Below are 23,560 nucleotides of genomic sequence, written 5' to 3'. Positions count from 1 at the left end.
TGCTTTAGAGACGGCCACATTCACGTTAAATAGGGCACCATCAAAATCCATTGAGACAACGCCTTATGAACTGTGGTTTGGCAAGAAACCAAAGTTGCCGTTTCTTAAAGTTTGGGGCTGCGATGCTTATGTGAAGAAACTTCAACCAGATAAGCTCGAACCCAAATCGGAGAAATGTGTCTTTATAGGATACCCAAAAGAGACTATTGGGTACACCTTCTATCACAGATCTGAGGGCAAGATTTTTGTTGCTAAATTCGGATCCTTTCTAGAGAAGGAGTTTCTCCCGAAAGAAGTGAGTGGGAGGAAAGTAGAACTTGATGAGGTAACTGTACCTGCTCCCTTATTGGAAAGTAGTTCATCACAAGAACCGGTTCCTGTGACAATTACACCAATCAGTGAGGAAGTTAATGATATTGATCATGAAACTTCAGAACAAGTTACTATCGAACCTTGTAGGTCAATCAGAGTAAGATCCGCACCAGAGTGGTATGATAATCCTATTCTGGAAGTCATGTTACTTGACCATGACGAACCTACGAACTATGAGGAAGCGATGATGAGCCCAGATTCCACAAAATGGCTTGAGGCCATGAAATCTGAGATGGGATCCATGTATGAGAACAAAGTATGGACTTTGGTTGACTTGCCCATTGATCGGCAAGCCATCGAGAATAAATGGATCTTCAAGAAGAAGACAGACGTTGATGGTAATGTAACTGTCTACAAAGCTCGACTTGTTGCGAAAGGTTTTCGACAAGTTCAAGGGGTTGACTACGATGAGACTTTCTCACCCGTAGTGATGCTTATGTTTGTCCGAATCATGTTAGCAATTGCCGCATTTTATGATTATGAAATTTGGCAAATGGATGTCAAAACTACATTCCTGAATGGATTTCTGGAAGAAGAGATGTATATGATGCAGCCGGAAGGTTTTGTCAATCCAAAAGGTGCTAACAAAGTGTGCAAGCTCCAGCGATCCATTTATGGACTGGTGCAAGCCTCTCGGAGTTGGAATAAACGCTTTGATAGTGTGATCAAAGCATATGGTTTTATACAGACTTTTGGAGAAGCATGTGTTTACAAGAAAGTGAGTGGGAGCTCTGTAGCATTTTTGATATTATATGTAGATGACATATTATTGATTGGAAATGATATAGAATTTCTGGATAGCATAAAGGGATACTTGAATAAAAGTTTTTCGATGAAAGACCTCAGTGAAGCTGCTTACATATTGGGCATCAAGATCTATAGAGATAGATCAAGACGCTTAATTGGACTTTCACAAAGCACATACCTTGATAAAATTTTGAAAAGGTTCAAAATGGATCAGGCAAAGAAAGGGTTCTTGCATGTATTACAAGGTGTGAAGTTGAGTCAGACTCAATGACCGACCACAGCAGAAGATAGAGAGAAAATGAAAGATGTTCCCTATGCTTCAGCCATAGGCTCTATCATGTATGCAATGCTGTGTACCAGACCTGACGTATGCTTAGCAATAAGTTTGACAGGGAGGTACCAATGTAATCCAGGTGTGGATCACTGGACAGCGGTCAAGAACATCCTGAAATACCTGAAAAGGACTAAGGATATGTTTCTCGTTTATGGAGGTGACAAAGAGCTAGTCGTAAATGGTTACGTCGATGCAAGCTTTGACACTGATCCGGACGATTCTAAATCGCAAACCGGATATGTGTTTATATTGAACGGTGGAGCTGTAAGTTGGTGCAGTTCTAAACAAAGCGTCGTGGCGGGATCTACATGCGAAGCGGAGTACAAAGCTGCTTCGGAAGCAGCAAATGAAGGAGTTTGGATGAAAGATTTCATTTCCGATCTAGGTGTCATACCTAGTGCACCGGGACCAATGAAGATCTTTTGTGACAATACTGGTGCAATTGCCTTGGCATAGGAATCCAGATTTCACAAGAGGACCAAGCACATCAAGAGACCCTTCAATTCCATCCGGGACCATGTCCAGGTGGGAGACATAGAGATTTGCAAAATGCATACGGATCTGAATGTTGTAGACCCGTTGACTAAGCCTCTTCCACGAGCAAAACATGATCAGCACCAAGACTCCATGGGTGTTAAAATCATTACTATGTAATCTACATTATTGACTCTAGTGCAAGTGGGAGACTGAAGGAAGTATGCCCTAGAGGCAATAATAAAGTCATTATTTATTTCCTCATATCATGATAAATGTTTATTATTCATGCTATAATTGTATTAACCGGAAACATGATACATGTGTGAATACATAGACAAACTTAATGTCACTAGTATGCCTCTACTTGACTAGCTCATTAATAAAAGATGGTTATGTTTCCTAACCATAGACATGTGTTGTCATTTGATTAACGGGATCACATCATTAGGAGAATGATGTGATTGACTTGACCCATTCCGTTAGCTTAGCACTTGATCGTTTAATATGTTGCTATTGCTTTCTTCATGACTTATACATGTTCCTAAAACTATGAGATTATGCAACTCCCGTTTACCGGAGGAACACTTTGGGTGCTACCAAATGTCACAACGTAACTGGGTGATTATAAAGGAGCTCTACATGTGTCTCCGAAGGTACATGTTGGGTTGGCGTATTTCGAGATTAGGATTTGTCACTCCGATTGTTGAAGAGGTATCTCTGGGCCCTCTCGGTAATGCACATCACTATAAGCCTTGCAAGCAATATAGCTAATGAGTTAGTTACGGAATGATGCATTACGTAATGAGTAAAGAGACCTGCCAGTAACGAGATTGAACTAGGTATTGAGATACCAACGATCAAATCTCGGGCAAGTAACATACCGATGACAAAGGGAACAACGTATGTTGTTATGCGGTTTGACCGATAAAGATCTTCGTAGAATATGTGGGAGCCAATATGAGCATCCAGGTTCCGCTATTGGTTATTGACCGAAAACGTGTTTCGGTCATGTCTACATTGTTCTCGAACCCGTAGGGTCCGCACGCTTAAGGTTTCGATGACAGTTATATTATGAGTTTATGAGTTTTGATGTACCGAAGGAGTTCGGAGTCCCAGATGAAATCGGGGACATGACGAGGAGTCTCTAAATGGTCGAGACATAAAGATCGATATATTGGACGACTATATACAGACTTCGGAAAGGTTCCGAGTGATTCGGGTATTTTTTGGAGTACCGGAAAGTTACGGGAATTCGCCGGGGAGTATATGGGCCTTATTGGGCCATACGGGAATAGAGGAGAGAGGTTGAAAGGAAGGAGGCATGCAGCCCCCCTCTGGTCCGAATTGGACAAAGGGTGCAGCCCCCTTTTCCTTCCTCCTCTTCCCCTCTTTCCTTCTCTCCTACTCCAACAAGGAAGGGGGAGTCCTACTCCCGGTGGGAGGAGGACTCCTCCTGGTGCCCCCCTCCTGGTCGGCCGACCCCCTCCCCCTGGCTCCTTTATATACGGGGGCAGGGGGGCACCTCTAGGCGCACAACAATTGATCATTTATCTCTTAGCCGTGTGCGGTGCCCCCCTCCACCATAGTCCTCGTCGATAACATTGTAGCGGTGCTTAGGCGAAGCCCTGCGACGGTAGAACATCAAGATCGTCATCACGCCGTCGTGCTGACAGAACTCTCCCTCGACACTCGGCTGGATCGGAGTTCGAGGGACGTCATCGAGCTGAACGTGTGCTAGAACTCGGAGGTGCCGTAGTTTCGGTGCTTGATCGGTCGGACAGTGAAGACGTACGACTACATGAACCGCGTTGTCATAACGCTTCCACTTTCGGTCTACGAGGGTACGTGGACTACACTCTCCCCTCTCGTTGATATGCATCACCATGATCTTGCGTGTGCGTAGGATTTTTTTTGAAATTACTACGTTCCCCAACAGTTTGATCAACTCAGTGGAGCAAAAGTATTCTCCAAGATTTATTTGAGGACCGGGTATCACCAGCTCAAAATCAAGAAGGAAGATATTCCTAAGACCGCGTTCACTACTTGATACGATCTTTACGAATATACAGTCATGTCATTCAGTCTCACCAATGCCCCTGCCTTATGCATATGATGAATAAGGCATTCATGGATTTCTTGGATAAGTTTGTGGTGATCTTCATCGATGACATCCTCATATACTGAAAAGGTGAAGAAGAACACAAGGAACACCTCAGAGCAGTTTTGCAAAGGCTCCGTGACCATCAACTATACTCGAAGTTCAGCAAATGTGAGTTTTGGCTCAAGCAAGTTGGATTTTTAGGGCATGTTCTTTCAGCAGGAGGGATAGTCGTGGATCCAATTAAGGTGAAGGACATGCTTGATTGGACGACACCCATGACAGTATCTCAGATCCGTAGTTTCCTTGGATTAGACGGATACTCCCGCCGCTTCATTGAAGGTTTCTCTAAGATTGCCAAGCCGATGACAGAGCTCCTCAAGAAAGATAAGAAGTTTGAATGGACTAAGGACTGTGAGAAAAGCTTCAATGAGCTAAAGACCAGGCTGACAACAACACTAGTATTGACTCTTCCAGACATCTACCGCGGCTTTGATGTATACTATGACGCATCTAGGAGAGGTATTGGATGTGTACTCATGCAAGATGGCAAGGTTGTAGCATACACATCTCGAGAGCTACGACCTCACGAAGGGAACTATCGAACTCATGATTTGGAGTTGGGAGCAGTTGTGCATGCTTTGAAAATTTGGAGACACTACCTCATTGGAAAAAGGTGCCAGATATTTACCGACCACAAGAGTCTCAAGTATATATTCACTCAACCGGACTTAAACCTTCGTCAGTGAAGATGGCTCGAGTTGGTCAAGGATTATGACCTTGGAATAAATTATCATCCAGGTAAAGCCAACGTGGTTGCTGATGCCCTCGGCCGCAAGCATGCCAGTCTGAATGCCATGATGGAGTCCTTGCCTCCTGAACTCCAAGAAGAGATCGCTCAGCTCAATGTGGTTATTGTTGATGCCAGTCTTGCTAATATATTGGAAGTTACTTCTACCCTCGAGGATGAGATCTGTAGGGCTCAGCCGGATGACCCAGCTCTACAACACCATGTCAAGCGTATGCTAGAAGGCAAGACCCAGGATTTCTCCAAGGATCAGCAAGGTACGCTAAGGTTTTGAGGACGGATTTGCGTACCCGAGCAAGTAGACCTGAAAAACAAGATCTTAATAGAGGCACACGAATCTTCGTACTCAATTCACCCAGGAGGTACCAAAATGTACGAAGACCTTCGCTAGATATTTTGGTGGGATGGAATGAAGAAAGACATCGCATACTTTGTCGCTTGCTGCGATATATGCAACAAAGTTAAGGCGGGACACCAGAAACCTGTCGGACTTCTTCAACCCCTACCCGTTCCACAGTGGACGTGGGATGATGTCTGCATGGATTTCATCACAGGCCTACCAAAGACTCACCGAGGCAATGATGTAGTATGGGTCATGGTGGACACGCTGTGTGACGCCCGGATAATTAAGCTACAATAACCTCTGCTAAATATGCCACGTCACCTCCGTCACTGTTTAATCTCGCATCGGTTCGAAACTTTTCAAATTCAAAATTTAAATATTGTCAAACATCAACAATTTTCAAACATCGAAACAAAAATGTTCAGGTTGTGCCGAATATCACAGAGGTAATTATAGTAAAGAAAACACAAATTTATCAAATACTTAAATGCCCTAAGTTGAATTAAAACAGTTAAAGAAAATAAATTAAAAAAAAGAAATAAAAACAGAATACAAAAAAAAGGAAAAAAGAGGAAAAGAAAAGCAAGCACCCCCCCCGGGCCAGCCGACCCAACTGGCCGGTCCATTCGGCCACCGGCCCAGCTGGGCAAGGGCCCAGCCGGCCACTCCCTCCCCTTATTCCCCCACCCCGCAAACCCTAACCCGCTCCCCGACCCCCACTCGCCCCACCCCGCGCGCCCCCCTCCTCTCTCCCGATCTGGATCGGGATCGATCCCGCGCTCCCGACGCCTCCCATCGCCACACCCACCGCGCCTCCATCCTCCTCCGCGACGCCACCTCGCCGGCCCAGCACCTCCCGGCCTCCTCCCCCCTCTCTCGGTTGGATCTGGACCGGGGCAAACCCCCGACCCCGTCGCCCGTCGCCGCGACGACCTCGCCGCCCCGCGCCCGGAGAACGCCGCCTCATCAGAGCCCCTCCCCCGCCGGCCTGCTTCCCCGCCGCACGTCGTCCCCGGCATCCACCCCGAGCCCCGCTGCCCTAACCCTACTTCCCCTCGTGAGCTCCCCCTTTGCCCCCTCCCTCCCTAGGTCGCCACGGTCACCGCCCTCCCTGCCCGCGGTCGACACGCTCCGGCGCCACCCGTTGCGCGCTCACCGCGCACCGCCCACCCACGCCGTCCGCTCCCCCTCGCACCGCGCATCCCCTGTCCTCCCGGCCCCTCTCGCTGGCCGCGGCTCGGTCGCATCGACCCTGCCGGCGACCACCCGCCCTAAGGCCGTCACCGGCCGCGGGCATGGCCTCGCCGTCCCTGCGGGCGAGTGCCCTCTCGGCCTCGGCTCCGCCCCGGCCCCGCCGTGCCGCTGCTCCGGCCACGGTCGCCGTGCGCCCGCGCCGCACCCCTGGGGGCTTCGCCCTGCGCCCGTTCGGGCCTGTCGCCTGCGTCCAAAACCGCCCGATCGGGCGCACCCGATCCGTTAGGCGCCTACAAGTGGGGCCTCAAGCCCCCAGAACAAAAAAAGGGGATAAAAATATATATTAATAATAATAAAAATATAATTAATTAATTAACTTAATTAATTATGTTTAATAAACCTAATTAAATAACTAATCTAACTAATCTGTTAATTAATCTAATTAACATGGTTAATTAGTTAACAGACAATGACAGTGGGACCCACATGTCAGTTTGACTAGGTCAACTGACTAGTTGACTGCTGACATCACCCTGACATAATGCTGATGTCATAAATCCATTTTTGGGTTAAATTAAATAATTAGTTAAATTCTAGAAATTAATAAAATCTTTAGAAAATCATATCTTTTAATCCGTAACTCGGATTAAAATATTTTCAACATGAAAGTTGCTCAGAACGACGAGACGAATCCGGTTACACCGTCCATTTGTCCGCCACACACCCCTAACCTATCGAACCCGCAACTTTCCCCCTCCGGCTCCTCTACCCGAAAACACGAAACCCCGGGGATATTTTCCCGGATGTTTTCCCCCTTAACCGGCATCACCTCATACCACGCTAGGGCACGCCTGGCATCGTTACTTGTCTTGTCATGCATTGATATGCATCTGTTTACATGGTATTCATTGTTTCTTCCCCCCTCTTCTCTCCGGTAGACTACGAGACCGACGCTACTGCTGCCCAGTTCGACTACGGAGTTGACGACCCCTCTCTCTTGCCAGAGCAACCAGACAAGCCCCCCCCCCCTTGATCACCAGATATCGCCTATTCTACTCTATACTACTTGCATTAGAGTAGTGTAGCATGTTACTGCTTTCTGTTATACCTATCCTGATGCATAGCCTGTCCTTGATACTACTGTTGTTACCTTTACCTGCAATCCTATATGCTTAGTATAGGATGCTAGTATATTCATCTGTGGCCCTACATTCTTGTCCGTCAGCCGTGCTATACTATCGGGCCGTGATCACTCGGGAGGTGATCACGAGTATATACAATATACTTTATACATGATACATGTGGAGACTAAAGTCGGGTCGGCTGGTGGAGCACCCGCGAGTGGATCTTTGTGGCGGAGCGACAGGGCAGGTTGAGACCGCCTAGGAGAGAGGTGGGCCTGGCCCTGTTCGGCGTTCGCGGATACTTAACATGCTTAACGAGATCTTGGTATTTGATCTGAGTTGGCTACGAGCCTATACGCACTAACCATCTACGCGGGAGTAGTTATGGGTATCCCGACGTCGTGGTATCAGCCGAAGCACTTCAGACGTCAGCGAGGGAGCGGCGCGCGCCGGATTGGACTGGAACGCCACTAGGCTAGGTCTGCTTTCGGCCGCCCATGCAACGTGCAGGTGTGCTCAGGGCGATGGGCCCAGACCCCTGCGCGCTTAGGTTTAGACGGGCGTGCTGGCCTCTCTGTTTTGCCTAGGTGGGGCTGCGACATGTTGATCTTCCGAGGCCAGGCATGACCCAGGAGAGTGTGTCCGGCCAAATGGGATCAAGCGTACTGGGTAAGTTGGTGCACCCCTGCAGGGAAGTTAATCTATTCGAATAGCCGTGATCTTCGGTAACAGGACGACTTGGAGTTGTACCTTGACCTTATGACAACTAGAACCAGATACTTAATAAAACACACCCTTCCAAGTTCCACAGACAACCCGGTGATTGCTTTTCCACAGGGCGACGAGGGGAGGATCGCCGGGTAGGATTATGCTATGCGATGCTACTGGAGATGCTAATTGGAGATGCTACTTGGAGGACTTCAATCTACTCTCTTCTACTTGCTGCAAGACGGAGGCTGCCAGAAGCGTAGTCTTCGACAAGATTAGCTATCCCCCTCTTATTCTGGCATTCTGCAGTTCAGTCCACTGATATGGCCTCCTTACACATATACCCATGCATATGTAGTGTAGTTCCTTGCTTGCGAGTACTTTGGATGAGTACTCACGGTTGCATTGTTTCCCCTTTTCCCCCTGTCTCTACTCGATTGCTGCAACCAGAGGATGGAGCCCAGGAGCCAGATGCCATCGTCGATGACGACTACTACTCTGGAGGTGCCTACTACTACGTGCAGCCCGCTGACGATGACCTGGAGTAGTTTAGGAGGATCCCAGGCAGGAGGCCTGCGCCTCTTTCGATCTGTATCCCAGTTTGTGCTAGCCTTCTCAAGGCAAACTTGTTTAACTTATGTCTGTACTCAGATATTGTTGCTTCCGCTGACTCGTCTATGATCGAGCACTTGTATTCGAGCCCTCGAGGCCCCTGGCTTGTATTATGATGCTTGTATGACTTATTTATGTTTTAGAGTTGTGTTGTGATATCTTCCCGTGAGTCCCTGATCTTGATCGTACACATTTGCGTGCATAATTAGTGTACGATTGAATCGGGGGCGTCACAAGTTGGTATCAGAGCCGACTGCCTGTAGGAATCCCCCTTTCCAACTCCTTGGCCGAAGTTGAGTCTAGTCATTGCAAAACTTTTACTAACTTGGCTGTGTGCCTTACGGGCCCACGTCGCCATTGGGTGGTATTAGGATCTTTTATTCCTCGACCTATACTCTAGGACTCTGATCTCTCTTCTATTCGGGTTAAATGAATTTTGCTAAATCTAACATTAGGATCTCGTTATCACTTTCATCCGGAGAGCCCCTTATTAATGATGATCGTCTGCGGCATGTGAAGACCCTGAAGATGCTCTCCGCTGTTAACCCGAGAACTTATGTTCATCGCATTTGCAATTCCCCTTCCACCGTCAACCCTTATGGATAACTACTTGCAGTTGTTATTCTTACATTCATCCCCAGTTGGTCTTGTTATTACCAGATACCTCGAAACACTCGTCGTTGTTTCGATAATCCTTTGAGCTTATCGCCTTGCTGTTCTTTGTCACCTGAATACCCTATGGATAATTATCGCACTTATCGAGTATCCGCTCATCCCCCAGTTGTTCATGTGTTTCACAATGGTCTTCGAAATACTATTCGATCCTCCAAAAATCCTTAGTAGCTTATTGCTCTGTCATACTTGTCTACTTGCATGATGGATGCTTTCCCTATGTCTGGCAATATTCGTTAGTATCCTTAGGCATCGTCATTTTGATCCTTTTGATTCAACATGAGTGCGAATGCACGCAATCATCAGTTGATCCTTTTAAATTATCTTTTCGGCTCAGACGTCATTTTAAACATGAGCTGGTTCTCAACCAATCCAAATGCCGTCGATAGTACCCCTAAGGCTATTCAACTTTTCCACCCCTAATCAGAACATTGCTTCTATTCCCTTAATTTGGAAATCATAATTCCTTTGCATTTGAGCTCTGGATTAGTCAGTTGTTTCTATAATCCAATGCCCTTGCATTGTTACTTCCTGTGATTGTGTGCTGATGCTCACATCAGCTCTGTTATGGACCGACATATCCTTTAATGGATTTTATCCGACATTGTCCTTCATATTCAATAACCTTGTGAGCCTTCCCTTGGATATATAATGCCTTTGGTAAATTGTATCATCTGCTTTTGAACAATGCTCTACTTTCGAGCTTGTATTATTTACTCCGAAGTTTGTGGTATATGTTCCTAAGATGCCCTGATGGGTTGAACCTATGCCTTCCCTAATCTGTGTGAACCCGAAAGATTTCACGGGTCAAACTTATCTGGTATTGCACCAGGTAAAACTTTCAACAACTAATGTCATTTTCGAAATACGAGAGGTGAATGAAGGTTATGCATTAAAGAAGTGGGAGTCGACCTTGAACTTTGTGTTCATGCCCATGGACACGATGTAGATCCTATCATGGAAGCTTCTTGTAACTATTTCCTTGATATAATATCCTTGGGTATCGGTGAATTGATCCTTTGCAATCGTGGTTCCGACCATGTCCTCCTTTAAATACCATTTCCTATGCAAGTTTAAGCACTTGTCTTCTATAGAGCAATACCCCAGTCCAACATCTACTTGGATCTGTCGTCGAGTATTACCCCCTGGTATCTCGAGATTATCATGGAACTGCATAACTTCTTATGAGTTCTTCATCAAGTGCTACCTTCCCACTGATTCCAATTTTTCACGGGCTCTGAGTTATTAAACACTCAAAGACACCGATAACTGAACCGAGTCTGCACTACGGTTCAACAACTCTTCAGTAAACTTCTATAAGTACGAGTTTGTACCCGATCACGCCATTCCTAGCCTGTTTGGCTATATCATTGTCGTGATGATTTTAACTGTGCTACCCGGTCCTTCTTCTCGGAGCACAATTTCCGACGATGAACTAACCTTACGTCGATCCTCATCGTCATATCATTTCGCCTTGAACAACAAGCTTGGTTTCGAGTTTGTGTCATACCCTTGGTTCCAATAACCTTTCACTTCATCATTACTTTGACTTGATGTCGTCGCCGATCGATTACATCTTCATGAACTCTCGCGACAAAGGTGTCGTGATCATCAACATTCTGAGCTCATCCAGGATATCAATTGAATTCATGATGAGAAATACCATCCTTGCCCTCGATGAATTGTATTATCATCGACCACTTTATTGCCTTCCCACCAACACAAGCTTGTTCATGTTTGGTGTTATACCTTGAGTTCCTTGCTATCCAGCAATCGTTCTTCTTTACCTTGGAGTATTACCATCCCTTATGTCAAGAATGTTCTGAGATTTGTTCCACCTCTTGAGAATTCTTGACATAGAAATACTTCTCAGCATCACCATTCTTTCTTGGTCCCCGTGTTAATTCCAACAAGTGAACGGTGTTGTTTGGATTCTTTCCCTCTAGCAACCCTATTTCTTTGAAGTTAATGGTCGAAAGTTCATTCTTAGGCTATTGATTATTGAATCACCATTCTGACATTGGTCGTGCAACCCAAACCATATTTCGGGTGCATCTTTCAACTAATGTTTACTTGTGTAGGTTTTCCTCGAGCATGCATCATTATAACTTTTGATCTGGCAAATGATATCTCCTTGTTTACATAATTGTGGAAATCCATCCGTTTGGAATTCTCAATGAATTGTCGCTGAGTTCATCAGCTACCTCCTTATCCCTTCATTGGTTTAAAGATGAGCTTTTGTTTCGGAACTCGCTTCCATAGTAAATTTCTCGAGAATCTTACAATGTCATCTCGCCATTTGTGTTGCACCTTTTCTTCTCGGGCATCCTGAGTCTGAGGTATCCTGGCACCAATCAGATCTGAATCTCGGTCAGATATGATGGTGGGAACATATTTCCAAGAGTTATAACATTGGTCTTTCTATGACCCGATAAGGTGATGTCATGCCTAGCACACCTGACCGGAGGACCTATTGCTATAATTTTCCTTTTAGCAATGCTATCCATTCTTCCATGAGGAAATTGTAAAACTTATTCTACAAGCTGTTCCTGATGGATCCTTTGAGTATCCAAAGTCTGATCTTTACCCAGTGACCACGTCAAATGCTATCTCGAAGCATGTCTGTGATACTCCGATTTTCAACAAGAACATTTGAAGCCCAATGCTAAATGTTTCTTGCTCAATTATCCAAACACCGTTGTATGGGTAATGTCATGAAATTTCTCGCCCCTACCTAAGGAGTTTTCTATGTTATATCCTGTCATGGATATCATGCTCTAGTTGTCCTTGGGAAGGATATACCCTTGAAATATGTGTTTAAACACATTTTCCTTCCATCGTTCTGTTTAATCTGATAACCATATTTTCCTTTCCGTTGGTCGGTTTAACGTTGCTTGTAATCTATATGAGCTAAGCCGTAATATTATCTTGCTTATGTAAACACCCCCAGTGTACAATTCTGTCAGCAAGACCCTGTTGCATTTGTCGATAACATTCCGGTAGCCACCGATGGACGAGAACTTTGCCTATTGGTCCGCCTCGTTTCGACGAGCAGGAAAATGGTTCTCTTCGTCCCTCGCCCTTGGTACCGATGTTGTTGCCGACATAAATGACAGGCTATCCTCTAACCTGCCTTGCTTACATGATCACGCAAGATGTCACCACTCCTTCTACTTTTAACCCACATGGTGGGCCCATAACCCACAGTTCCACAGGATCGAAACCTGATTCTTCTACACACCCCCATTTCCAAAGTTATTCCACCCGCTTGGCTTCATAGGTAATTCACGGGCCACCTTCATAGTGATCTATTCTGGTACCAGACGCAATACTTTCCCATTGCTCTGAACCCCTGTCACATTTTGTTTCAGGCCACAAACGGTTGCATATCCACTTGAAACTCCTTATTTCACCTTCTTAATTTACTCTCGATGACTTTCTTGAATTTCAACTCGAGAGGTGACTCTATACCTCGTTCACTGAGATAGCCCCTAGGTACTTAACATGTATTGAACTTCGTACTTCACGAGTTTTCCCCCTTATCTTTTCGTAAGTACGACGGAGACCCCGAAGGAAGAATGACGACTTCATCATGATGCCCGTATGCATTTAATGGAAGACATCAATGCTATGGATCAACCTCTTTGAGAAGAGCAATCAGGGCCGAGAAGATCCGTTAGAATTTCGTAACCAGAACTTCCCCCGTACTCCATCTCTTAAATCTCGGGACGAGATTTCTTGTAGTAGAGGAGATTTGTGACGCCCGGATAATTAAGCTACAGTAACCTCTGCTAAATATGCCACGTCACCTCCGTCACTATTTAATCTCGCGTCGGTTCGAAACTTTTCAAATTCAAAATTTAAATATTGTCAAACATCAACAATTTTCAAACATCAAAAAAAAATGTTCAGGTTGTGCCGAATATCACAGAGGTAATTATAGTAAAGAAAACACAAATTTATCAAATACTTAAATGCCCTAAGTTGAATTAAAACAGTTAAAGAAAATAAATAAAAAAAAGAAATAAAAACAGAATACAAAAAAAAGGAAAAAAGAGGAAAAGAAAAGCAAGCACCCCCCCGGGCCAGCCGACCCAACTGGCCGGTCCATTCGGCCACCGGCCCAGCTGGGCAAGGGCCCAGCCGGCCACTCCCTCCCTTATTCCCCCACCCCGCAAACCCTAACCCGCTCCCCGACCCCCACTCGCCCCACCCCGCGCGCCCCCCTCCTCTCTCCCGATCTGGATCGGGATCGATCCCGCGCTCCCGACGCCTCCCATCGCCACACCCACCGCGCCTCCATCCTCCTCCGCGACGCCACCTCGCCGGCCCAGCACCTCCCGGCCTCCTCCCCCCTCTCTCGGTTGGATCTGGACCGGGGCAAACCCCCGACCCCGTCGCCCGTCGCCGCGACGACCTCGCCGCCCCGCGCCCGGAGAACGCCGCCTCACCGGAGCCCCTCCCCCGCCGGCCTGCTTCCCCGCCGCACGTCGTCCCCGGCATCCACCCCGAGCCCCGCTGCCCTGACCCTACTTCCCCCCGATAGCTCCCCCTTCGCCCCCTCTCTCCCTAGGTCGCCACGGTCACCGCCCTCCCTGCCCGCGGTCGACACGCTCCGGCGCCACCCGTTGCGCGCTCACCGCGCACCGCCCACCCACGCCGTCCGCTCCCCCTCGCATCGCGCATCCCCTGTCCTCCCGGCCCCTCTCGCTGGCCGCGGCTCGGTCGCGCCGACCCTGCCGGCGACCACCCGCCCTGAGGCCGTCACCGGCCGCGGCCTCGCCGTCCCTGCGGGCGAGCGCCCTCTCGGCCTCGGCTCCGCCCCGGCCCCGCCGTGCCGCTGCTCCGGCCACGGTCGCCGTGCGCCCGTGCCGCACCCCTGGGGGCTTCGCCTTGCGCCCGTTCGGGCCTGTCGCCTGCGCCCAAAACCGCCCGATCGGGCGCACCCGATCCGTTAGGCCCCTATGGGCCTATGACAAGTGGGGCCTCAAGCCCCCAGAACAAAAAAAAGGGGATAAAAAAATATATTAATAATAATAAAAATATAATTAAATTAAATTAAATTAATTAAATTAATTAACTTAATTAATTATGTTTAATAAACCTAATTAAATAACTAATCTAACTAATCTGTTAATTAATCTAATTAACATGGTTAATTAGTTAACAGATAATGACAGTGGGACCCACATGTCAGTTTGACTAGGTCAACTGACTAGTTGACTGCTGACATCACCCTGACATAATGCTGATGTCATAATTCCATTTTCGGGTTAAATTAAATAATTACTTAAATTCTAGAAATTAATAAAATCTTTAGAAAATCATATCTTTTAATCTGTAACTCGGATTAAAATATTTTCAACATGAAAGTTGCTCAGAACGACGAGACGAATCCGGTTACACCGTCCGTTCATCCTCCACACACCCCTAACCTATCGAACCCGCAACTTTCCCCCTCCGGCTCCTCTGCCCGAAAACACGAAACCCCGGGGATATTTTCCCGGATGTTTTCCCCCTTAACCGGCATCACCTCATACCATGCTAGGGCACGCCTGGCATCGTTACTTGTCTTGTCATGCATCGATATGCATCTGTTTACATGGTATTCATTGTTTCCTCCCCCCTCTTCTCTCCGGTAGACTACGAGACCGACGCTGCTGCTGCCCAGTTCGACTACGGAGTTGACGACCCCTCTCTCTTGCCAGAGCAACCAGGCAAGCCCCCCCCCCTTGATCACCAGATATCGCCTATTCTACTCTATACTGCTTGCATTAGAGTAGTGTAGCATGTTACTGCTTTCTGTTATACCTATCCTGATGCATAGCCTGTCCTTGATACTACTGTTGTTACCTTTACCTGCAATCCTATATGCTTAGTATGGGATGCTAGTATATTCATCTGTGGCCCTACATTCTTGTCCGTCAGCCGTGCTATAATATCGGGCCGTGATCACTCGAGAGGTGATCACGGGTATATACAATATACTTTATACATGATACATGTGGAGACTAAAGTCGGGTCGGCTGGTGGAGCACCCGCGAGTGGATCTTTGTGGCGGAGCGACAGGGAAGGTTGAGACCGCCTAGGAGAGAGGTGGGCCTGGCCCTGTTCGGCGTTCGCGGATACTTAACATGCTTAACGAGATCTTGGTATTTGATCTGAGTTGGCTACGAGCCTATACACACTAACCATCTACGCGGGAGTAGTTATGGGTATCCCGGTGTCGTGGTATCAGCCGAAGCACTTCAGACGTCAGCGACGGAGCAGCGCGCGCCGGATTGGACTGGAACGCCACTAGGCTAGGTCTGCTTTCGGCCGCCCGCGCAACGTGCAGGTGTGCTTAGGGCGATGGGCCCAGACCCCTGCGCGCTTAGGTTTAGACCGGCGTGCTGGCCTCTCTGTTTTGCCTAGGTGGGGCTGCGACGTGTTGATCTTCCGAGGCCGGGCATGACCCAGGAGAGTGTGTCCGGCCAAATGGGATCAAGCGTGTTGGGTAAGTTGGTGCACCCCTGCAGGGAAGTTAATCTATTCGAATAGCCGTGATCTTCGGTAACAGGACGACTTGGAGTTGTACCTTGACCTTATGACAACTAGAACCGGATACTTAATAAAACACACCCTTCCAAGTTCCACAGACAACCCGGTGATCGCTTTTCCACAGGGCGACGAGGGGAGGATCGCCGGGTAGGATTATGCTATGCGATGCTACTGGAGATGCTAATTGGAGATGCTACTTGGAGGACTTCAATCTACTCTCTTCTACTTGCTGCAAGACGGAGGCTGCCAGAAGCGTAGTCTTCGACAGGATTAGCTATCCCCCTCTTATTCTGGCATTCTGCAGTTCAGTCCACTGATATGGCTCCTTACACATATACCCATGCATATGTAGTGTAGTTCCTTGCTTGCGAGTACTTTGGATGAGTACTCACGGTTGCATTGTTTCCCCTTTTCCCCCTATCTCTACTCGATTGCTGCAACCAGACGATGGAGCCCAGGAGCCAGACGCCATCGTCGATGACGACTACTACTCTGGAGGTGCCTACTACTACGTGCAGCCCGCTGACGACGACCTGGAGTAGTTTAGGAGGATCCCAGGCAGGAGGCTTGCGCCTCTTTCGATCTGTATCCCAGTTTGTGCTAGCCTTCTTAAGGCAAACTTGTTTAACTTATGTCTGTACTCAGATATTGTTGCTTCCGCTGACTCGTCTATGATCGAGCACTTGTATTCGAGCCCTCGAGGCCCCTGGCTTGTATTATGATGCTTGTATGACTTATTTATGTTTTAGAGTTGTGTTGTGATATCTTCCCGTGAGTCCCTGATCTTGATCGTACACATTTGCGTGCATGATTAGTGTACGATTGAATCGGGGGCGTCACACGCTGACTAAGGTAGCTCACTTCATCCCTATCCGAACCACCTACCGAGCCGATCAACTCGCACAGTTATATGTGTCTAGAATCGTTAGTTTGCATGGAGTGCCAAGAAGAATTACTTCAGACCGAGGTTCTCTCTTTACCTCAACATTCTGGTCACGTCTCCATCAAGCCTTGGGGACTGCCCTAAAATACAGCACAACCTATCATCCTCAGACAAACGGGCAGACTGAGCGGGTAAATTAGATACTCGAAGATATGCTTCGAGCATGTGCTTTGGCCTAAGGACCCAAGTGGGAAGATTGTCTATCATATGCTGAGTTCTCCTACAACAATAGCTTCCAGACCAACTTGAAGATGTCACCTTATGAAGCTCTATATGGCCGGAAGTGCCGCACTCCACTAAACTGGTCTCAAACCGGAGATAGCCACATTTTCGGAACTGATTTAATGATGGAAGCTGAAAAGCAAGTCAAGGAGATCCGAGATAGACTGCAGTTGGCCAAGTCCCGACAGAAGAGTTATTACGATGCAAAGCACCGTCAGATCAGTTTTGAACCCGGAGAGCACGCGTACCTCCGACTCACACCCATGAAAGGAGTCAAGAGATTTCAGACCCGGGGAAAACTGGCACCTAGATATATTGGTCCGTTCCCAATTATGACCAGAGTTGGCACAGTTGCTTATCAGTTGGAATTGTCAGAAGTACACAACGTGTTCCATGTCTCACAGCTAAGAAGATGTATTTCGCCACCCAAGAAAAGGACTGATATGGCAGAAATAGAGCTTGCGAAGGATTTAACCTATGAGGAGAGACCGTTCAGAATATTGGGTGAGATAGAAAGAGTCACTCGCAGTAAAGTCATAAAGTTTTATAAGGTCCAGTGGGAGCATCACACCGAGGAAGAAGCAATCTGGGAAAGAGAGGAATTTTGAAGGACAACCTACCCAGAATTGTTTTCTCGAGCAACCGAATCTCGAGGACGAGATTCATCCTAAGTGGGTTGTGACAGCCTGGTTTTTGCCTTCTCTCTTTTTCCGGATTTCTTTTGCCTCTGCTTTGCATTTGGTTTTTTTTACCAATTTCAGATGGACTTAAACAGTTGGGCATGCCCATGATTTTCACGCAAGTGACCCATCCATCTCTTAATCATCATTCTTTCTCTGAAAAATCCCAAAATGACCCAAGGAATATTTTTCATAAAATAAAAATGTTCATTTTCTTCTCTGAAATTCAATTCGGAAACTTGTGCTCCAAAGCAACCCTCATTTTTCTTGCTCCTAAAATCCTCAGAAAATTCCGAAATATTTTTTGGACCTTGGCACACTTCCCTGGGCAAAAATATTGCATAACTTTTTGAAATATTTTTGCTACAGAAAATCATTTCTGTTCTGAACCCAAATTCCAGTTTCTACAGCAAGTATAGTCTTCCTTGATCCAATGAGGCTGATTTTTCTTGAGCCTCATTAACTTCCTAAGTAAAGCTTAACCCCAGGAGATCAACCCTAATATCAATCACTGTTGCAGATAACCCTAGGAGATTAACCTTGATCAACCCTAATATCAACCATTAACTTCCTAACGGTATGTAAAGCTTAACCCTTCAAATGACATCCCTATTTTAGGCTTCAACTTCTCGTTGCATCTCGGCATAAAAGACGAGCACTGAAAAATAAATAATCAATCATGATAATCATCAGTAGGCTAACTCTCTGAACTAAAAAGGGACATGGTCAAGAAAAAATTATTAAACTCACGAATAGAGAAATATTGGCTTTCTTTATCGGTGTTGCAAATTCTCCCTCGTTCATTTGAGTTTGCAAGCTTTTGCCAGATTCTCTAGCTGCACATTCATCTACCTCATTAGTCGTCGACACAACAAGTACGCATGTTACAATATACACAAATATTAGTTCTTTTGTATGTGTTACCTGCAGCTCCACGCACCGTACTGCAGTTCAGTTCATATTTTGCAACAGTAGCATTTTCTACAGTCGTATCAGGGCAAGTCAGATGGGCTTCCTGATGGCTAGATGGGGAGGCATACTCTGGGTCACCACTTGAATTATGGAGAAAGGAGGCCACGCGAGATCCATCCATCACTGTTGATGCATGTTCAACATCCATAACAAGAGGAGCCGCCGATGATCGGCTGCAGCATATCAAGCGCTGAGGGGGAGTCGGGGCTGCATCTCGTTGTGGCGGTCTTGGAGATCATCTCGGCAGATGAATTCTGTCGTGGCAATTGTCCTAGCAGATGCATGCCCTCGTTGCCGTCGCTGTCGTTGCAATGCATGTTGCGGCCCTGATTAGGGTTTGGGAGGGAGACAGGGCATGGAATTAGGAGAGTTGGTTCCCTCAAGGGTAGTGGCGGAGCTACACAAAAAGTACTGTGGGGGGGGGGGGGGGGGGGGGGGGCAAACGTAAATGATAAAGACCTGGGGGAGCGAAAGGCTAATTTTCCTCTAATCTAGGTCCTTCAAAAAAAAAATCTTCAGACTTTTCCCCAAGGCTGGGGGGCAGCGGCCCCCCCTGGCCTCAACATAGCTCCGCCACTGCTCAAGGGGTTATTAGCAAATTAGCAGACATAACAGAGCTGCTGCGGGCGTGTTTTTGCAGTTTTCTATTGCTTTTGATCGATGGTAATCGGCCGGCCGAGGAGTCGATGGATACACGGATGCACAAGCCATCCCGGATGCATTAGATACGACGCCTATAAAAAACATTGATTTATACTAAAAATGTTGAATTTGTACTGGAACCTAGAAAACCGGAAAAAAGGGGAAACATAGAAACAAGAGACAAAAACTGAAGAAAGGAAGAAATAAAAGAAAAACTCATTGAAAATCCTGGAAAAAAAGAAACCGATTAAAAACAAAGAAAAATATAAAAGGAAGTAAAACCATTAAGAACCATGAAAAATGAAGAAAATGATGAAAAACAAATAAAACAAAAAACCATAGAAAAGTCGTGAAGATAAAAAAAGGATACACAAAAAAGAATGAAAACAGGACCCAACCAATGCAAGGGTGAGGGGGCGCAAGAAATCGATCAATCACGAGCGAGCGACGGATGAGAAGAAATGGGTCAGCCGAATACGTAGGTAAGAGATAAAAAAACCTTCTGACGAGAGAAGCTACCGTATCGCTATAGTTGATGCCACGCCTGCAGAAGGAGTGAGTTGGGCGGCCGGTTTTAAGTTTTGCGTTCGAGTTGCTTGCTTCCATTTCATTCGCTGGTGCTATTTTCTTCTTCTTCTTCTTCTTCTTCTATGATTTAGTTTTTTTATCCTTATTTTTATTTTATTTTAGTTTCTCCTCTTCCAGCACTGTCTTCCCTTCTAATTTTTTTTCATTTTTTTTCTTCTGTGTGGTTTTCCTTTATGGTTTTCTTGCCTTTTCCATTCTTATACGTTTCTATAATATAAACTTTTCTTCAGTATAATATATTATGAATATGTTTCTATGTAAATAGAATTTTGTTTATTGATATATGATGAACATTCACGAACTGTTTTTAATGTAGGATGAACTATTTGTAATACACGTTGAACATTTACAATATATACAATCAATTTCTTTTAATGCACAATCAAATTTCTCTAACATAAGGTGAACATTTTTTTCATGCAAACCAAACTTTTTTTAATGTATGGTAATTTGGTTCTAATGTACACTAAACATATTTTATCTACAATAAACAGTTTTTAATATATGTTGAACAGTTTTTCAATAGTCATGAAACTCTATTAAATTACGCACCAGACATTACGAAAAAGGAAAAAACTGAACAGACAGACACTCAATAACTACTTTTTCCAAAAAAAAATGAAAGAAAAAGCTAAACAAACAAAAACCCGAACTTGAAACAAAAACAAGAAAAGAAATCTCCTTATATACAAGGTTCCATTTCACCTCTCCTTTATCCAACCTCCTTATATACATCCCCCTGTTCCCTTCTCCTTTATGATTTTTTTCCTTCCATCTTTGATTTTCCCAATCAATCTTCCCAAAAATGGAATCAATTGCCAACATTTTATTAACTTATAAAAATTATAATAAAATAGTAAACTTGCTAAATTTGAGCGCATCAATGTAATAAATTGATCATACATATGCAGTCACGGGCATGTGTCTCGCCTACTTTTCTTTTTAGCATAGTCAAACTTCGACAAGGGGCAAAACAGTTGCTGTCCTAATAGAAGTTCATGTCAATCCAGCCAAGCCAGTGCCATCATTAGAAAGTCCGGCCCTGTCTCGGGACCTCCTAGTAAGCGCCTTTGGCGCCGGCTAGGGAAATCTGCGCTCACGCGTGGAATGTGTCTGGGCCGGCCCAAACAAAGGCTAGTGCTCCTTTGCCTCGCTGTGCTCACTCCGCGAGTTGAGCAGCTAGGCGACGTGCGGGAGGTCCGTCCAGGAACATCGTGGATTTCGTGACACGTTGAAGCTACAAGGCAAGTTGAGATTTGTTTGGCGAGTTTTCTCTCCCCGACGGCGATAGCCTAGGGTTTCGACATACTCCGGCGCCGCGGCCGGATCTTACCTTCTTTTCCCCGATCGAACCTGCTGGTGATCCCCTGGACTCGGGCTGATCAAGGGAGGCCCCTCATGACCTTACCCGGCCTTGGTTATAGTGGTTTCTCCGGCAGATCGATCTAGGGTTTTCGTTGGCGGCGACTAGACTGCTCGGTTCATGGCGTCGGGATCAAGCTCGCAGGGGCGGCATGGCAAGGAGACGATGGAGGAGCTGCTAGCCAGGTTGAATTTGCAGGAGGAGGAAGATGATGATTTCGTGTGGGAGGAGGAGTTGCCGGATCTGGGGGCACCGGCGAAGTGGCTAGCCATAGCCAGGGTACACACTACAAGGACTTTCAGCCCTAATGCTCTTTATGGGGACATGCGTGCAGCCTGGAATCCAGCGAAAACGGTAGTCTGGAGGAAGGTGAAGGACAACTTGTTCACAACGCAGTTTGGTTGTCTAGGGGATTCGAATAAGGCCATGCTAGAGGGGCCATGGCTTTTCAGAGACCAAGCAGTGATTTTGGTGGAGTATGATGGGTTCAAAAACCCTGATAGCATCAAGTTGGATAAGTTGGCAGTTTGGGCGCAAATCCATCGTTTACCTGACAACTTTTTGATCGAGCCTGCAGTCAGGGGGATGGCATCACGAATTGGCGAGGTGGAAGAAGTGCAGCTCAAGCTACCGGCAGGTTTCTTTGGTGAATTTGTCCGGGTGAGGGTGAAAATCGATATCAACGCAAAAATTAAGAGGTTTGTCACTGGAAAGAAGGGGGATGAACGAGTTAGATATCAAGTAAAATACGAGAAATTACCTGTCTTTTGCTTTAACTGTGGTGAATGCGGGCATTGGCACGAGGAGTGTGGTGATGGTGTTCATGATGAGACAAAGTTTGAGTGGGGTGACTTTGTTCTGGCTGACAATATTCGCTTCAGGCAACCTGGCAGAGGTGGTTTTGGTAACCAGAGGGGACGAGGCGGCCCAAGGAATGCAGGAGGAAGAGGTAGGGGGCAAGAGCAGTATAACCCCAATCAAAGTTGGCGCTTCAATGCATATCAGAATGAACCTCGCAGGGAGGCGGGGAGGCAGGATGAAGGAGAGGACAATGCAATGACCACAGAAGTATCGGGGCCAAGCGAGCCCAAGGGTATGATCGAGGAACCGACTGCTGCAACGCTGGGGGTAGTGGTGGCAAGTAACAAGAGGCAATCTTCGGACAAGAACCATCCAGAGACAATTCAGTCGAGCGATGATGGAGAAGGGGACGTGGTCCCAGTGAGCTCTACAGCTCTTGTAATCTCTAGAAAGCCGGACAGGGTTCCACCGATGCCGCCTGTATATGTGTCTCCAAGGAAAGAGGTGAAGCGACGGAAGAAAGATGTTGGCAATAAAGGAGCCCTGTTTAAGGAGATGTCTGATGCAGGGACACCGAGTATGGTGACAGATGGAGTGGAACGTGGCAAGGACCAGTATGATGGATCGGCGGGCTCCTCCGAGGAGTGCCGCCGGATGCAATGAGTTCATTTTGTTGGAACTGTCGCGGCGCGGGTAAAGCCGCGACAGTTCGTGAGCTTCGCGACTTTGCGAAGAAATTTCCCCCTACCGTGTTGTGTATTGTTGAAACTCAAGTAAAGGGTGCACGTGTAGAAGCTTTAGCTAACACTTTGGGCTATGATAATGCCTATGCGATAGATAGTCAAGGAAGAAGTGGAGGAATAGGGATTTTTTGGAATAATACAATAAATGTTGAGATCTTGGGTGATTCTGTTTATCATATTGATGCAAAGGTGGTAGAGGAAGGGAAAGACCCATGGAGGTTGACATGCGTGTATGGCGAGGCCCAGACACAACTGAGACACCAAACATGGGATCTCCTAAAGGGGTTGGCGTCTTTTAGCAACCTCCCTTGGCTGTGTTTGGGCGATTTTAACGAAGTTTTACGTCCGGATGAACATGAGGGAGCTGCTAATCGGAGTAATGCACAAATACAAGGTTTCCGGGATGCGGTTGACGTTTGCATGTTGATGGACTTGGGCTATCATGGAAGATTTTGGACCTTTGAGAAAAAAGTGACCAGGGGATCCTACACCGGCGTGAGGCTTGACAGAGCGATGGCCACAGCTGATTGGGTGGCGCTTTTCCCTATGGCCAAGGTTACAAACTTAACTTTGGCGT

This window comes from Triticum aestivum, chromosome 4B (genome assembly GCF_018294505.1).
Source record: "Triticum aestivum cultivar Chinese Spring chromosome 4B, IWGSC CS RefSeq v2.1, whole genome shotgun sequence".
Taxonomy (NCBI): Eukaryota; Viridiplantae; Streptophyta; class Magnoliopsida; order Poales; family Poaceae; genus Triticum; species Triticum aestivum.
The sequence above is the reverse complement of the archived record's forward strand: the minus strand, read 5'-3'. Positions refer to the sequence as shown.